Below are 13,561 nucleotides of genomic sequence, written 5' to 3' on the forward strand. Positions count from 1 at the left end.
GAGAGTCAAAAATAAACTGTGCCCAGTAGTGTACTTTTTTGGTGGTTACCCCTGAATGACAGATTACTGATTACTAATTCTGTAGGTCAACTTCTCTTTGCCAAGTGCTGGAAGATCAATAAAGCGAGATAGGGATACAGGGTTTCGTATTACAGTGGTGACCTTACATGAGAATCATAAAGTATAAAACTATCTGTAGTGTTGGTCCGAATTCTTTGTCTACTAAGTACTGCTGATTCTACAACTGCATTGCTTGTTGTTTGGGGGTTTAGGCCGGGTTTCTGTATAAGCACTTTGTGACATCTGCTGATGTAAAAAGGGCTTTATAAATAAATGTGATTGATTGATTGCTGCACATTTACTGCATGTGTGTGGTGCTTCTCTCTTTGTAATATTTGCTTGAAAATAATGTCAAGAGTGCCTTTTATGTGTGGAAGTTGAATGCTAAACATTGAAGTTTCTAATCACTTCACTTTCTAATACAATTTGGAGAGATGGGCTATGATCCATGAATCAGTCCAAAACTCAAGTTCAGGAGGCCAACTTTTGGATTTATTGTGTCCTAGGTCGGTTTAGGACAATTGATGGAAGGCTATGCATAATTAGGGTGATATAAACCTATAGCAACATGATTTTACTAGGATATCTCAATGATATTACATTTGTCTGGCGACGTGAATGACCAGATCTTTTGGCACATGTCAAGGCGGTCCTTGGGCTGATTTAAATGTGTAAAGGTGCCTCATTACCATCACCATTAGGTTAATCTAGGCCAGTCCATCATGGTTTACATTGTGTCTGAATTTGTTTACATTTTATTTCACACTGGAAGCAAACAGGGTAAGCAAAACAACTCATATTCAAGACAACAACAGTACATGGATGTATTGTTTTGGAATTAATATAAAATGCAAGACTAAATACATATCTATAACACCGTCCCCCTCCAAAACTAACCATATTTGGTTAGTAGAGACCATACTGAGTATTTCCCACCCCCACTGAGACAGGTAGAACATTTTTCTCTCTGCCAGCCAATTAGCATCCCATGTACAGTATATTACAGTGTATTGCATTGGAGGCTATGGAAGGGGTGGAGAACTAAGTGCTGCTGGGTATGTACGATACAGTGCCCCTCCAAAACTAAACATATTTGGTTAGTGGAGACCCTACTGAGTATTTTCCACCCCACTTTAGCTGATACAAGTACAAAAGTTATCTCTATAGCCCAATATTCACAACATACCAGTGCATACCTTGTGTTGGTTCATTATTGGTATTTTTTTTACATTTTTATTTGTTTTCATAAATTTGTTATTGTATTTTCTTGTTGGCATAATAAAAGTGGCCATAGAGTCAAATTCAATATCATTTGAATGAGTATCCATATTGCAATGTTTTGAAATGCAGGCTTTTATTTTGAAAGTTTCCTTATTACCATATGAAAGTAACGTCGTTGTTTGTGCTGCTGGCAGAATACTACTCAGCTCCTCGCTGTCAAATATTTGGAGCGCTAGTCAGTGGAGAAGGCATTTGGAATAACCGGCCGGCAAGCTGAAAGAACAGAACGGAGACCGTTTTACTTTCCTGACTTCCAAGCCTAACCACAGGTAAGTCAATAAACTGCAAGACATGATTGATTATGAAATGCATTCGATCGGATTTCCTTGAATTTTACAGCGAAAATGTGCAAGGTAAATAGATGGAGTCAATGGGAAGTTTCATATTTCTATTTCCACTAATACTGCAGCCAGTCCATTTTATTTCTTCACTTTTCACTAAAATAATATACAAGGGGCATTTTCCTTTAATTTACGCTGAGATTAGTCTAGTTTTGGAAGCTATTTTCTTAACTTTTACTTATCTGGAAGTTTTAGATTGCAATAAAATCGTTTCTTTATTCTTTGTCATTAGATTTTGAAAGTGCGCTTGTCAGCTCTGTGATATGCGACCAAGTTATGTCAACTGAGCATCGTAGTGCATAGTTTATATTCTGCGGACCTGTAATGCACGTGTTATTAATACATCAGTAGAGGTTATTTCTTACATTTGTCTCGGCTCTTGCACATCTGCCACCTGTTAGGAAATACATCGATGGCTTCGTGTCAAGTATATAATTTCCTTGGTGGCTAAATAGGACATGCATTTATTCCAAAAAAGAAGGAAATCAAATAAAAATATATCTCTCCATCTAATTATTAGGTTTTAGGTTCTACAGCTACAGTGATCGTTTGGCGCAGGTCAGTCCACCTTGATTGTAGGCAATGCGTGAGATAGAAGACTGTCTGCGAAGACTGATAGGCTAACGGTTTCGCTTTGTGTAGCCTAGTGATAATGCTGTCAATCAATGGGCTGCATTCCTTAATACTAATCCATTTTTCCGACGTAAGGTCATGTGTTTTGTTGTCTGTTAGGCTATATGTTGTGTTTCAATGGAAGAACTGTTTTGCCTACAGTGCCCAGAATGCTGTTTGAAAATGTTAGAATAAGTGGATGAGACTGCAGCAATCACCAATAGCTGTATTCACTTTTTTTTTTTAACCTTGTTTGACATTGACAGATAATTTTCTATACACGATTTATTGCAGGATAGAATGGGAAAAAAAGTGATTTAGTTCTGTCCTTGAGCTGTTCTTGTCTATTCATGTTCTGTATTATGTCATGTTTCATGTTTTGTGTGGACCCCAGGAAGAGTAGCTTCTTCTTTTGCAACAGCTAATGGGGATCCTAATAAAATACCAAAATAACATACCAAGTCACAACCATTTTTTCAATACGTTTTATGCAGTATCTGTGGGTGCGTGTATATGTGTGTGTGTTTTTATGTGTGCTCGTGCATGCCTGTGTGTGTGGTGTGTATTTTGCATTGACAGACTGATTAGGGCCTGATCTATCTGTGGCCTGGTGACCTGGCATGTTCTGAGCGTGTTGTTCTGCCACCTGCCTGCCCAGCTACCAACCATCACTCTTGGCAGGCAGGTTGAGGAGGAACACATTGTTTTGTCATGGTTGCTTATTGACGACACCAATGGAGTACAGAGAGATTTTATTGAGTGGGTGGGGCAATGAAAGGTGTGTGTGTGTGTGCCTGTGTGTGGGGGGGGACAGAGAGAGGGAATGGTTCTATTCATTGTAACAAAATGGACGGGCTTTATTCAGTTGCAAACTATCATGCCAATCTCATGGACTGACACTCCTTTTATCTATAACTCCTATTATCCCCAGCACAATTCCTCAATTCCTAATCAAGTGGTGCGGGGCTGTCGTTGGGATGAAACACAAACTCAGGATTGGGGCTTTAATCGCCATCTATAATAAAGTCAACAGCTATTATTTCTGCACACTTTGCTACTGTGTTAACTCTTAGGATAGGATAGACATATGTGATCCCTGTCCCTATCCCTGTCCCTGTTGTTTGACTGCTGCTGCTGTGCAGTGAGATGAGATGGCTTTGACTGGCAGACTTGGGTGAAAATGATATTTTAAATCTTTCAAATGCTTTTTTAGCGTTTTCTTTTAGTGCACTATATAGGGAATAGGGTGCAGACTGTAATTAGTCCCATTCTGTCTGGTATGATTTATAGAGCCTCCATCTCAGTGTGAAGGTGATCTATAGGATACTGAAAAACAGTCTGGATCCCAAATGGAACCCTATTCCCTATATCAGGCCTGGGCAATTCCAGTCCTCGGGGGTAACACTTTTCCCCCATCCCTAACAAACACACCTGATTTAAACTAACTGCATGTTTAACTGAAGATCATGAATAGTTGATTGTTGGAGTCAGGTGTGTTAGCTGGGGCTGGGGAAAAAGTGTGACACCAGTTAGGGCCCGAGGACTGGAATTGCCCAGGCCTGCCCTATATAGTGCACTACTTTTTACGAGAGCCTTATGGGACACAGCTCTGTATATCCTCCTCAGCCCTCCACCTGTTCTCTCCTGTAGCTGTGGTTGTAATCATTCTCAGTGTATTGGAAGCAATGTGATTGACACTGTTGACAATGATGTGATGAGCCTTGTCTAGGAGCACAACACCACTGTTTCACACCCACTTTCTAGGTATGATATGTATGAGTGATGCTGACTGTAATCAACTTTTCAATGCATTTGGTACATTACTTCCATGAGCTAACTGTAAGATGTTTTCTGGTCAAGGTTACATCATTATACAAACTGTTAACGAAGAGGAATGAATTGTTGGTTGGTTTGAATATAAAATATGTTTACACACACAACTCTCTCTCTATCTCTCTCGCTCTCTTTTTTCTTTCTATCTGTGAATGCAGCAAATGTATTCACATTTCATATTTAGGCCTATTTTTACTCCTGGTGAAGCTGAGCCCAGGGGCTGCCTCTTGTAAAGTGGTCAGGAATGGGGCAGAAACTAATACATTGCCACCACACCTCTACAGCACGTCTCCACAGGGTTTAACAAATGATAACTAGGAGACTGTCTGCATCCGAAATGGCACCCCATTCCCTATTTAATATATACCTATGTAGTGAATAGGGAGCCAATTGGGATATAGCCTAGGATGGAGGGATGGAGAGAAAGATGGAGGGAAGGCCCATTTATTTTAAGATATCTGTAACTGACAGATGCATATCTGTATTCCCAGTCATGTGAACTCCATAGATTAGGGCATAATTATGTGACTTCAATTGACTGATTTCCTCATATAAACTGTAACACAGTTAAAATCTGTAAAATTGTTGCATTTATATTTTTGTTCAGTATGGCAGGATGGAGGGAAGGACAAGGCTGGAAGGTAGAGGAAAAGAAGAGAAAGAAAGAAGTAGTCGCCTTCTTTCTTTCTAAAGGGGTAATGAATCATACAGTGTCGTTCCTGACAGGACTAGGGCGTTAGGTCCTATTTCAGGAGAAACAGAGAGTGAAAAGGAACACTGTCTGCCTGAGAACATCCAATAGAGATTTGATGTGTGAAATCTGTGCTACATACTTTGATATGCCATTTAGCTGATGCTTTTATCCAAAGCAACTTACAGTACCACGAGTGCATATATTTTTTATATGTGACCCCAGAGGGAAATGAACCCATAACCTTGGCGTTTCTAGGACCTTGCTCTTATTAACTGAACCACACAGAATTACACATTACTTTTTATTTTCATGTTTGTTTTAGTTACTACTTCCATTTCATCTCTGATTTAAACAGCTTATTTCACCCTATGGTTCTTTCTTTCAAGTGGCCTTTTAATTGCTCCCCTGCCTCTGGTCTTGTCAGGTTGTCTCATTGGCCACAATACCGTGTGGTTCACTGGCATGACATCCCCTAACTAAGCTCTCTTTATGCATGTCTTATTTCTCTGTTGTTTGTTTGTCTCTTTATCAAAATGCTAATGCTAACCCCTGACCCAGCATGGCACAGCTAGTACACTGCCATGGCACAGCTAGTACACCGCCACGGACTGGCAGGATATATGCTAATTTGGACATTTTCTTCTTGTCAGGAATTTAAAGTTCATATTCCACAGCTTCTAATCTAAAACATTAAGATGTGTACTCATTGCAAAGGCAATACAGATCGTCAGGGGATGTAACTTTGCGCTTCAGTACATGACGTCTAATTTATGTGTCACGAGTTTCTTGACACTATTATGGAACGATATGCAATACCTCAAATATGGTCACGCTACCAGTAGAATGAACACATAGTAAAAACAGCCCAGCAGGTAGCAGAAAAGATGAGGGCCTGTCTCAGAGTAGGAGTGTCGATGTACAGTATAGAATCAGGTCCCCACTCTTATTCATTATGATTTAAAAGACTAAACTGATCCTAGATTAGCACCCCCTACTCTGAGACTCATTGTGAATACGGGTCTAGGAGGCAAGGCCGTAACATAACAAGCATCGACTGAGACATGCCAGAACCACTAACAGGACATACAGTGCATTCGGAAAGCATTCAGACCCCTTCACATTTTCCACATTTTGTTACGTTACAGCCTGTATGTTTTTTTTCCCTCATCAATCTACACACAATACCCCATAATGACAAAGCAAAATCAGGTTTTTGAAATGTTGGCACATTTATTAAAAATAAAAAACTGAAATATCACATTGACATAAGTATTCAGAGCCTTAATCAGTACTTTGTTGAAGCACATGGCAGCGATTACAGCCTCGAGTCTTCTTGGGTATGACGCTACAAGCTTGGCACACCTGTATTTGGGGAGTTTCTCACATTTTTCTCTGCAGATCCTCTCAAGCTCTGTCAGGTTGGATTGGGAGTGCCGCTGCACAGATATTTTCAGGTCTCTCCAGAGATGTTCGATACGGTTCAAGTCTGGGCTCTGGCTGGGCCACTCAAGGACATTCATAGACTTGTCCAGAAGCCACTCCTGCATTGTCTTGGCTGTGTGCTTCGGGTCGTTGTCCTGTTGGAAGGTGAACCTTCGGCCCAGTCGGAGGTCCTGAGAGCTCTGGAGCAGGTTTTCATCAAGAATCTATCTGTACTTTGCTCCATTCATCTTTCTCCTGACTAGTCTCATAGTCCCTGCCGCTGAAAAACATTGCCGCAGCATGATGCTTCCACCACCATGCTTCACTGTAGGCATGGTGCCAGGTTTCATCCAGATGTGACACTTGGCATTCAGTCTAAAGAGTTCAATCTTGGTTTCATCAGACCAGAGAATCTTGTTTCTCATGGTTCTGAGAGCCCTTTAAGTGCCCTTTGGCAAACTCCAAGTGGGCTGTCATGTGCCTTTTTACTGTCTATCTGGCCACTCTATCATAAAGACCTGATTGGTGGAGTGCTGCAGAGATGGTTGTCCAGTCCTTCTGGAAGGTTCTCCCATCTCCACAGAGGAACTCTGGTGCTCTGTCAAAGTGACCATCGGGTTCTTGGTCACCTCCCTGACCAAGGCCCTTCTCCCCTGATTGCTCAGTTTGGCCGGGTGGCCAGCTCTAGGAAGAGTCTTGGTGGTCCCACACTTCTTCCATTTAAGAACGATGGAGGCCATTGTGTTCTTGGGGACCTTCAATGCTGCAGAAATGTTTTGGTACCCTTTCCCAGATCAGTGCTTCGACACAATTCTGTCTCAGAGCTCTACGGACAGTTCCTTCGACCTCATGGCTTGGTTTTTGCTCTGACATGCACTGTCAACTGTGGGACCTTATATAGACAGGTGGGTGCCTTTCCAAATCATGTCCAATAAATTTAATTTACCACAAGTGGACTCCAATCAAGTAGAAACATCTCAAGGATGATCAATGGAAACAAGTAGCACCTGAGCTCAATTTCGAGTCTCATAGCGAAGGTTCTGAATACTTATGTAAATAAGGTATTTCCATTTTTTGTGTTTTATAAATTTGCTAAAATTTCTAAAACCTTTTTTCACTTTGTCATTATTGACTATTGTGTGTAGATTGATGCAGAATTTTAGTTACAGTGGCGCAAAAAAGTATTTAGTCAGCCACCAATTGTGCAAGTTCTCCCACTTAAAAAGATGAGAGGACTGTAATTTTCATCATAGGTACACTTCAACTATGACAGACAAAATTAGAAAAAAAATCCAGAAAATCACATTGTAGTATTTTTAATGAAATTATTTGCAAATTATGGTGGAAAATAAGTATTTGGTCACCTACAAACAAGCAAGATTTTTGGCTCTCACAGACCTGTAACTTCTTCTTTAAGAGGCTCCTCTGTCCTCCACTCGTTACCTGTATTAATGGCACCTGTTTGAACTTGTTATCAGTATAAAAGACACCTGTCCACAACCTCAAACAGTCACACTCCAAACTCCATTATGGCCAAGACCAAAGAGCTGTCAAAGGACACCAGAAACAAAATTGTAGACCTGCACCAGGCTGGGAAGACTGAATCTGCAATAGGTAAGCAGCTTGGTTTGAAGAAATCAACTGTGGGAGCAATTATTAGGAAATGGAAGACATACAAGACCACTGATAATCTGGGGCTCCACGCAAGATCTCACCCCATGGGGTCAAAATGATCACAAGAACGGTGAGCAAAAATCCCAGAACCACACGGGGGGACCTAGTGAATGACCTGCAGAGAGCTGGGACCAAAGTAACAAAGCCTACCATCAGTAACACACTACGCCGCCAGGGACTCAAATCCTGCAGTGCCAGATGTGTCCCCCTGCTTAAGCCAGTACATGTCTAGGCCCGTCTGAAGTTTGCTAGACAGCATTTGGATGATCCAGAAGAAGATTGGGAGAATGTCATATGGTCAGATGAAACCAAAATATAACTTTTTGGTAAAAACGTTGTGTTTGGAGGACAAAGAATTCTGAGTTGCATCCAAAGAACACCATACCTACTGTGAAGCATGGGGGTGGAAACATCATGCTTTGGGGCTGTTTGTCTGCAAAGGGACCAGGACGACTGATCCGTGTAAAGGAAAGAATGAATGGGGCCATGTATCGTGAGATTTTGAGTGAAAACCTCCTTCCATCAGCAAGGGCATTGAAGATGAAACATGGCTGGGTCTTTCAGCATGACAATGATCCCAAACACACCGTCCTCAAGGTCCTGGAGTGGCCTAGCCAGTCTCCAGATCTCAACACCATAGAAAATCTTTGTAGGGAGTTGAAAGTCCATGTTGCCCAGCAACAGCCCCAAAACATCACTGCTCTAGAGGAGATCTGCATGGAGGAATGGGCCAAAATACCAGCAACAGTGTGTGAAAACCTTGTGAAGACTTACAGAAAACGTTTGACCTCTGTCATTGCCAACAAAGGGTATATAACAACGTATTGAGATAAACTTTTGTTATTGACCAAATACTTATTTTCCACCATATTTTGCAAATAAATTCATTAAAAATCCTACAATGTGATTTTCTGGATTTTTCTCATTTTGTCTGTCATAGTTGAAGTGTACCTATGATTAAAATTACAGGCCTCTCATCTTTTTAAGTGGGAGAACTTGCACAATTGGCGGCTGACTAAATACTTTTTGCCCCACTGTACTTAATCCATTTTAGAATAAGGCTGTGACGTAAATAAATGTGGGGAAAAGTCAAGGGGTCTGAATACCTCACGAATGCACTGTATCCTGGATGAGAAGTTAAAATAAGCTGTATTTTGAAAAATAGACCCGTGCCCAGTCTGCTTTCTCTCTCTGAGTGGGTGCTACATTGCTACTGTAGCCACTGACTGAACAGACGCAGTCTGTAACATCCTCTTGTTCCTAAGGCTGTAATGTGGAGCCAAAGTGTGGTCCCTGCCAGACACTGATCTGTAAGTCCACTGCTTGGAATAATTTCACATTTCAAATACTTAAGCTGGTGTTTGATTGATATTGCCTGGAGCAATGAAACCAATAGAATATTGCAAAAGTGCAAATCCCATCCACCTGGCACTCTAGGCAGGCCAAGCAGCAGCTCAGTACCAGAACTTTCATTAAACCACAGGTTAAGAAAAAGCCTGTTAACTACACACACAGCAAGAGCTGGATACTGATCCAATCAGGAGTGTTTCTAACTTCAAAATGCAACAGCTGATACATTTTCAGTTTTACATGTATTTGTTTATCACAGGAGTTTTAGTATGCAAAGGTCAAGAGCCATGCGTCCTCCGAAACACAACCCTGCCAAGCCGCACTGCTTCTTGACACATGGCTTGCTTAACCTGAAAGCCAGCCACACCAATGTGTCGGAGGAAACACTGTACAACTGATGACCAGAGACAGCTTGCATGCACCCGGCCCGCCACAGGAGTCGCTAGAGCGAGATGGGACAAAGGCATCCTGGCCAGCCAAACCCTCCCCTAACTCAGGTAATGCTGGACCAATTGTGCGCCGCCTCATGGGTCTCCCGGTCAAAATGTACATCAAAACTAGACATTAAACTGATGTTTGTGCCCAGTGGGCTATAACCTCAGTTGAACCTTTGTGTTATGTGATTAACTTTAGCACCTTTTCCTCTGATATCTTTTTCTGGCCCTTTTACTATCTCTATGGTTCTAGACGAGAGACTGGCATACTATTCCTCAACCTACAAACTGTCAATGTGGTTTACAGGGAAAAACAGCTTTTCTTGTGGTTTCTGAGTTGAGTGAATCTTTTAGTCTTTTAGCTTACTCATGCAGGTCCTGGTTAAATATATATGTGTTTTAATTATTCAGGGAATTCTTGACATCAGAGTTTCAGTGAGATGATCTGTTGAATCTTAGTTACCACTGACAATGATGCGGTTGTATTTTTTTTACATTTGATTTTTGAATTTCAGAAGGTACTTAATCACTTTTCACCTCAATTAAAATTGCCCACAGACAGTTGTGACTGTACTGCCACACCTTGATTCAAAGTAGACATGCTGCCTGACACTGACTGGGAAAAGAATGCCTCATGTCGTCTTTTTCTCTCACATTTGAGTCCTTAATCACTTTTCCGCTCAATATTACCTTAGTTGTTGTAGCATCAGCACCTTCTTTTCAATTAACATGAACCTAGTTGTTGTAGTGTCAGCGTCTTATTTTCAATTAACATGAACCTAGTTGTTGTAGTGTCAGCGTCTTATTTTGAATTAACATGAACCTAGTTGTTGCAGTGTCAGCGTCTTATTTTGAATTAACATGAACCTAGTTGTTGTAGTGTCAGCGTCTTATTTTGAATTAACATGAACCTAGTTGTAGTGTCAGCGTCTTATTTTCAATTAACATGAACCTAGTTGTTGTAGAATCAGTGCCTTTTTTTCTTATTTATTTAAATAAAAAGTGATTGAGTCAAATTGGGTAAAAAAGTGCAAAACATTGCAAAAATCAGTTTGAAGATTTGAACTCTATCAAACCTGTGAAAAATATGGGATAAGTGAAATTCGGCAAGGAAGCAACATTTAAGTTATGTGTAGAGTGATTTCTATTGAGAGAGAGAGAGAGAGCGAGAGAGAGAGAACGGCTCAGTGACAGCTGGGAAACATTACAGCACCACTAATCCTTTCAACAATGACACCACAGTGCCACGCAGGACACACACACACACACTCCGCTGACGTAATAGGAAACACACCACGTTAACCATATCCTGATACTGACGAGAAACTGAGAGAGGGTCGGCAGCAGTCTGTAGGCCACACACTCACATTCACACACACACGGATGACTTATACAACCACTGCGAATAGAACATGTCCACGGTCAGTCCCTGACATCTGCACTGCTTTTGAACCGGGTCAATAGAAAAGGCCTTTTAATAGAAACATTAAATGGATTGTAGCATATATGACAAGTGTACCACAGAGGGTTTTAAATAGAGTTGAACATACTGCAGGCCGTGTCCCAAATGGCATCCTATTCCCTATATAGTGCAGAGGGCCCTGATCAAAATTAGTGCACTATAAAGGGAATATGGTGCCATTTGGGATGCAGCAATAGTCCCATATGGCAGGTGGACCACAGAGGTTAGCACAGAGTTGAGTCCTCGTTCTACTTCCTCTAGCTTGCCCTCCTTCCTTTCCCGTCCCTCAGCCTCAGGTACGTGTTGCTGTCTGGGAGTAACATTACAGGGATCATGAATACTTCCATTAGCTGAAGTGCGCTGCTGTTAAATTATTTGTTTTCTAGCACCAGGGTCAGCGCACTCTCAAATGTTGTTTTTTGCCATCATTGTAAGCCTGCCACACACACTATACGATACATTTATTAAACATAAGAATGAGTTTTTGACACAACCCTGCTCGCAGGAAGTGACAAAGAGCTCTTATAGGACCAGGGCACAAATAATAATATAATAATAATCAGTCATTTTGCTCTTAATTTAGACATCTTACATATAAAACCCTATTTGTTCATCAGAAATGGTGAATAACTCCCCACAGGTCATGAGAAGAGTGTGCTTAAAAGGATGCACACAACTCTGAAATGTTGGGTTGTATTGGAGAGAGTCTCAGTCTGAAATCATTTTCCACACACAGTCTGTGCCTGTATTTAGTTTTCATGCTAGTGAGGGCCGAGAATCCACTATCACATAGGTACAGTACGTGGTTGCAAGGGGCATCAGTGTCTTAACAGCGCGATTTAACAAGGCAAGAAACTCTGAGCGCAGCCCTATCCAGAAATCTGGCAGTAGCTTCTGATTAAATAAAGTTTTCACAGAACCGCTTGTTGCAATTTTGATGAGGCTCTCTTGTTCAGATATTGGTAAGTGGACTGGAGGCAAGACATGAAAGGGATAACGAATCCAGTTGTTTGTTTCGGGGAAAGTACCTGCGTAATTGCGCACCCAGCTCACTCAGGTGCTTCGCTATATCACATTTGAAATTGTCCATAAGCTTGAGTTAATTTGCACACAAAAATCATACAAAGATGGAAAGACCTGTGTGTTGTCCTTGTTAATGCAGACAGAAAAGAGCTCCGACTTCTTGATCATAGCCTTAATTTTGTCCTGCACATTGAATATAGTTGTGGAGAGTCCCTGTAATCCTAGATTCAGATCATTCAGGAGAGAAAAAACATCACTGAGATAGGCCAGTCGTGTGAGAAACCCATCATGCAAGCGGTCAGACACGTGAAAATGATGGTCAGTAAAGAAAACTTTAAGCTCGTCTCTCAATTCAAAAAGACGATTCAGTCGTTTCAGTACTTTGCCCCTTGATAACCAGCACACTTCTGTATGTTGTAAAAGCGTTACATGGTCGCAGCCCATATCGTTGCACAATGCAGAAAATACACGAGTTCAGTGGCCTTGCTTTAACAAAGTTAACCATTTTCACTGTAGTGACCAAAACGTCTTTCAAGCTGTCAGGAATTCCCTTGGCAGCAAGAGCCTCTCAGTGGATGCTGCAGTGTACCCAAGTGGCGTCGGGAGCAAATACTTGCACGCGCGTTACCACTCCACTAGGTCTCCCTGTCATGGCTTTTCGCCATCAGTACAGATACCAACACATCTTGACCAAGTCCATTTGATGTCAAAGCTGTCCAGTACTTAGAAAATACCCTCTCATGTTGTTCTGGTTTACAGAAGAGGATGTCTTCCTTAATTGACCCCCGATAAATGTAACGGATAAATACCAGGAGCTGTGCCAGGCCCGCCACGTCTGTTAACTCATCCAGCTGTAACGCATGTAATTCACTGGCATGTATGCAAAAATGTAATTGTTTCAAAACATCTCCTGCCATTTCATTGATGCGTCCTGTTGGTTGATGAAGGCAATGTCTGTGTCATTTTTTGGGCCATTTGCCCCAGCATTGTCCCAGCCATATCCGCAGCAGCAGGAAGAATGAAGTCCTACACAATAGTATGCGGCTTGCCTGTCCTAGCCACTCAGTAACTCACCATATAAGACACTTCTAGCCCCTTCTTATTAATGGTATCTGTTGCTTTTATACATATCTTACTACTTGAAAGTCGTCTTTATTTTCGCTCAAAAAACTCCCATGGCTTATTTTTCAAATTCGCATATTTCATCTGCGCAAGACTGAAGGTTTCCCGCGAGAGAGTAACTAACGATTCTCGGCATCGTCTGATGAGGAAAATGCAGCGTGATACGTGTCAATGTTAACTTTATTAATCTGAACACAAAATAACAAAGGTGAAACGACCAACCAACCAACCCAAAAAATACATACATTTAAAA

At 41.4% G+C, this 13,561-nt stretch overlaps 1 protein-coding gene across 1 annotated transcript in view; it reads left to right on the plus strand.

Moving 5' to 3' along the window:
- Positions 1-1,528: 1,528 nt before the first annotated feature.
- znf385b (zinc finger protein 385B) overlaps positions 1,529-13,561 on the plus strand; it is a 157,061-nt gene continuing 145,028 nt past the window's right edge. Inside the window, exon 1 of the mRNA XM_021579542.2 lies at positions 1,529-1,610. The gene's annotated coding sequence lies outside the window, so the exon portion shown is untranslated. The remainder of the gene's footprint in view (positions 1,611-13,561) is intronic.

The sequence above is a fragment of the Oncorhynchus mykiss genome, chromosome 22 (assembly GCF_013265735.2).
Source record: "Oncorhynchus mykiss isolate Arlee chromosome 22, USDA_OmykA_1.1, whole genome shotgun sequence".
Taxonomy (NCBI): domain Eukaryota; kingdom Metazoa; phylum Chordata; class Actinopteri; order Salmoniformes; family Salmonidae; genus Oncorhynchus; species Oncorhynchus mykiss.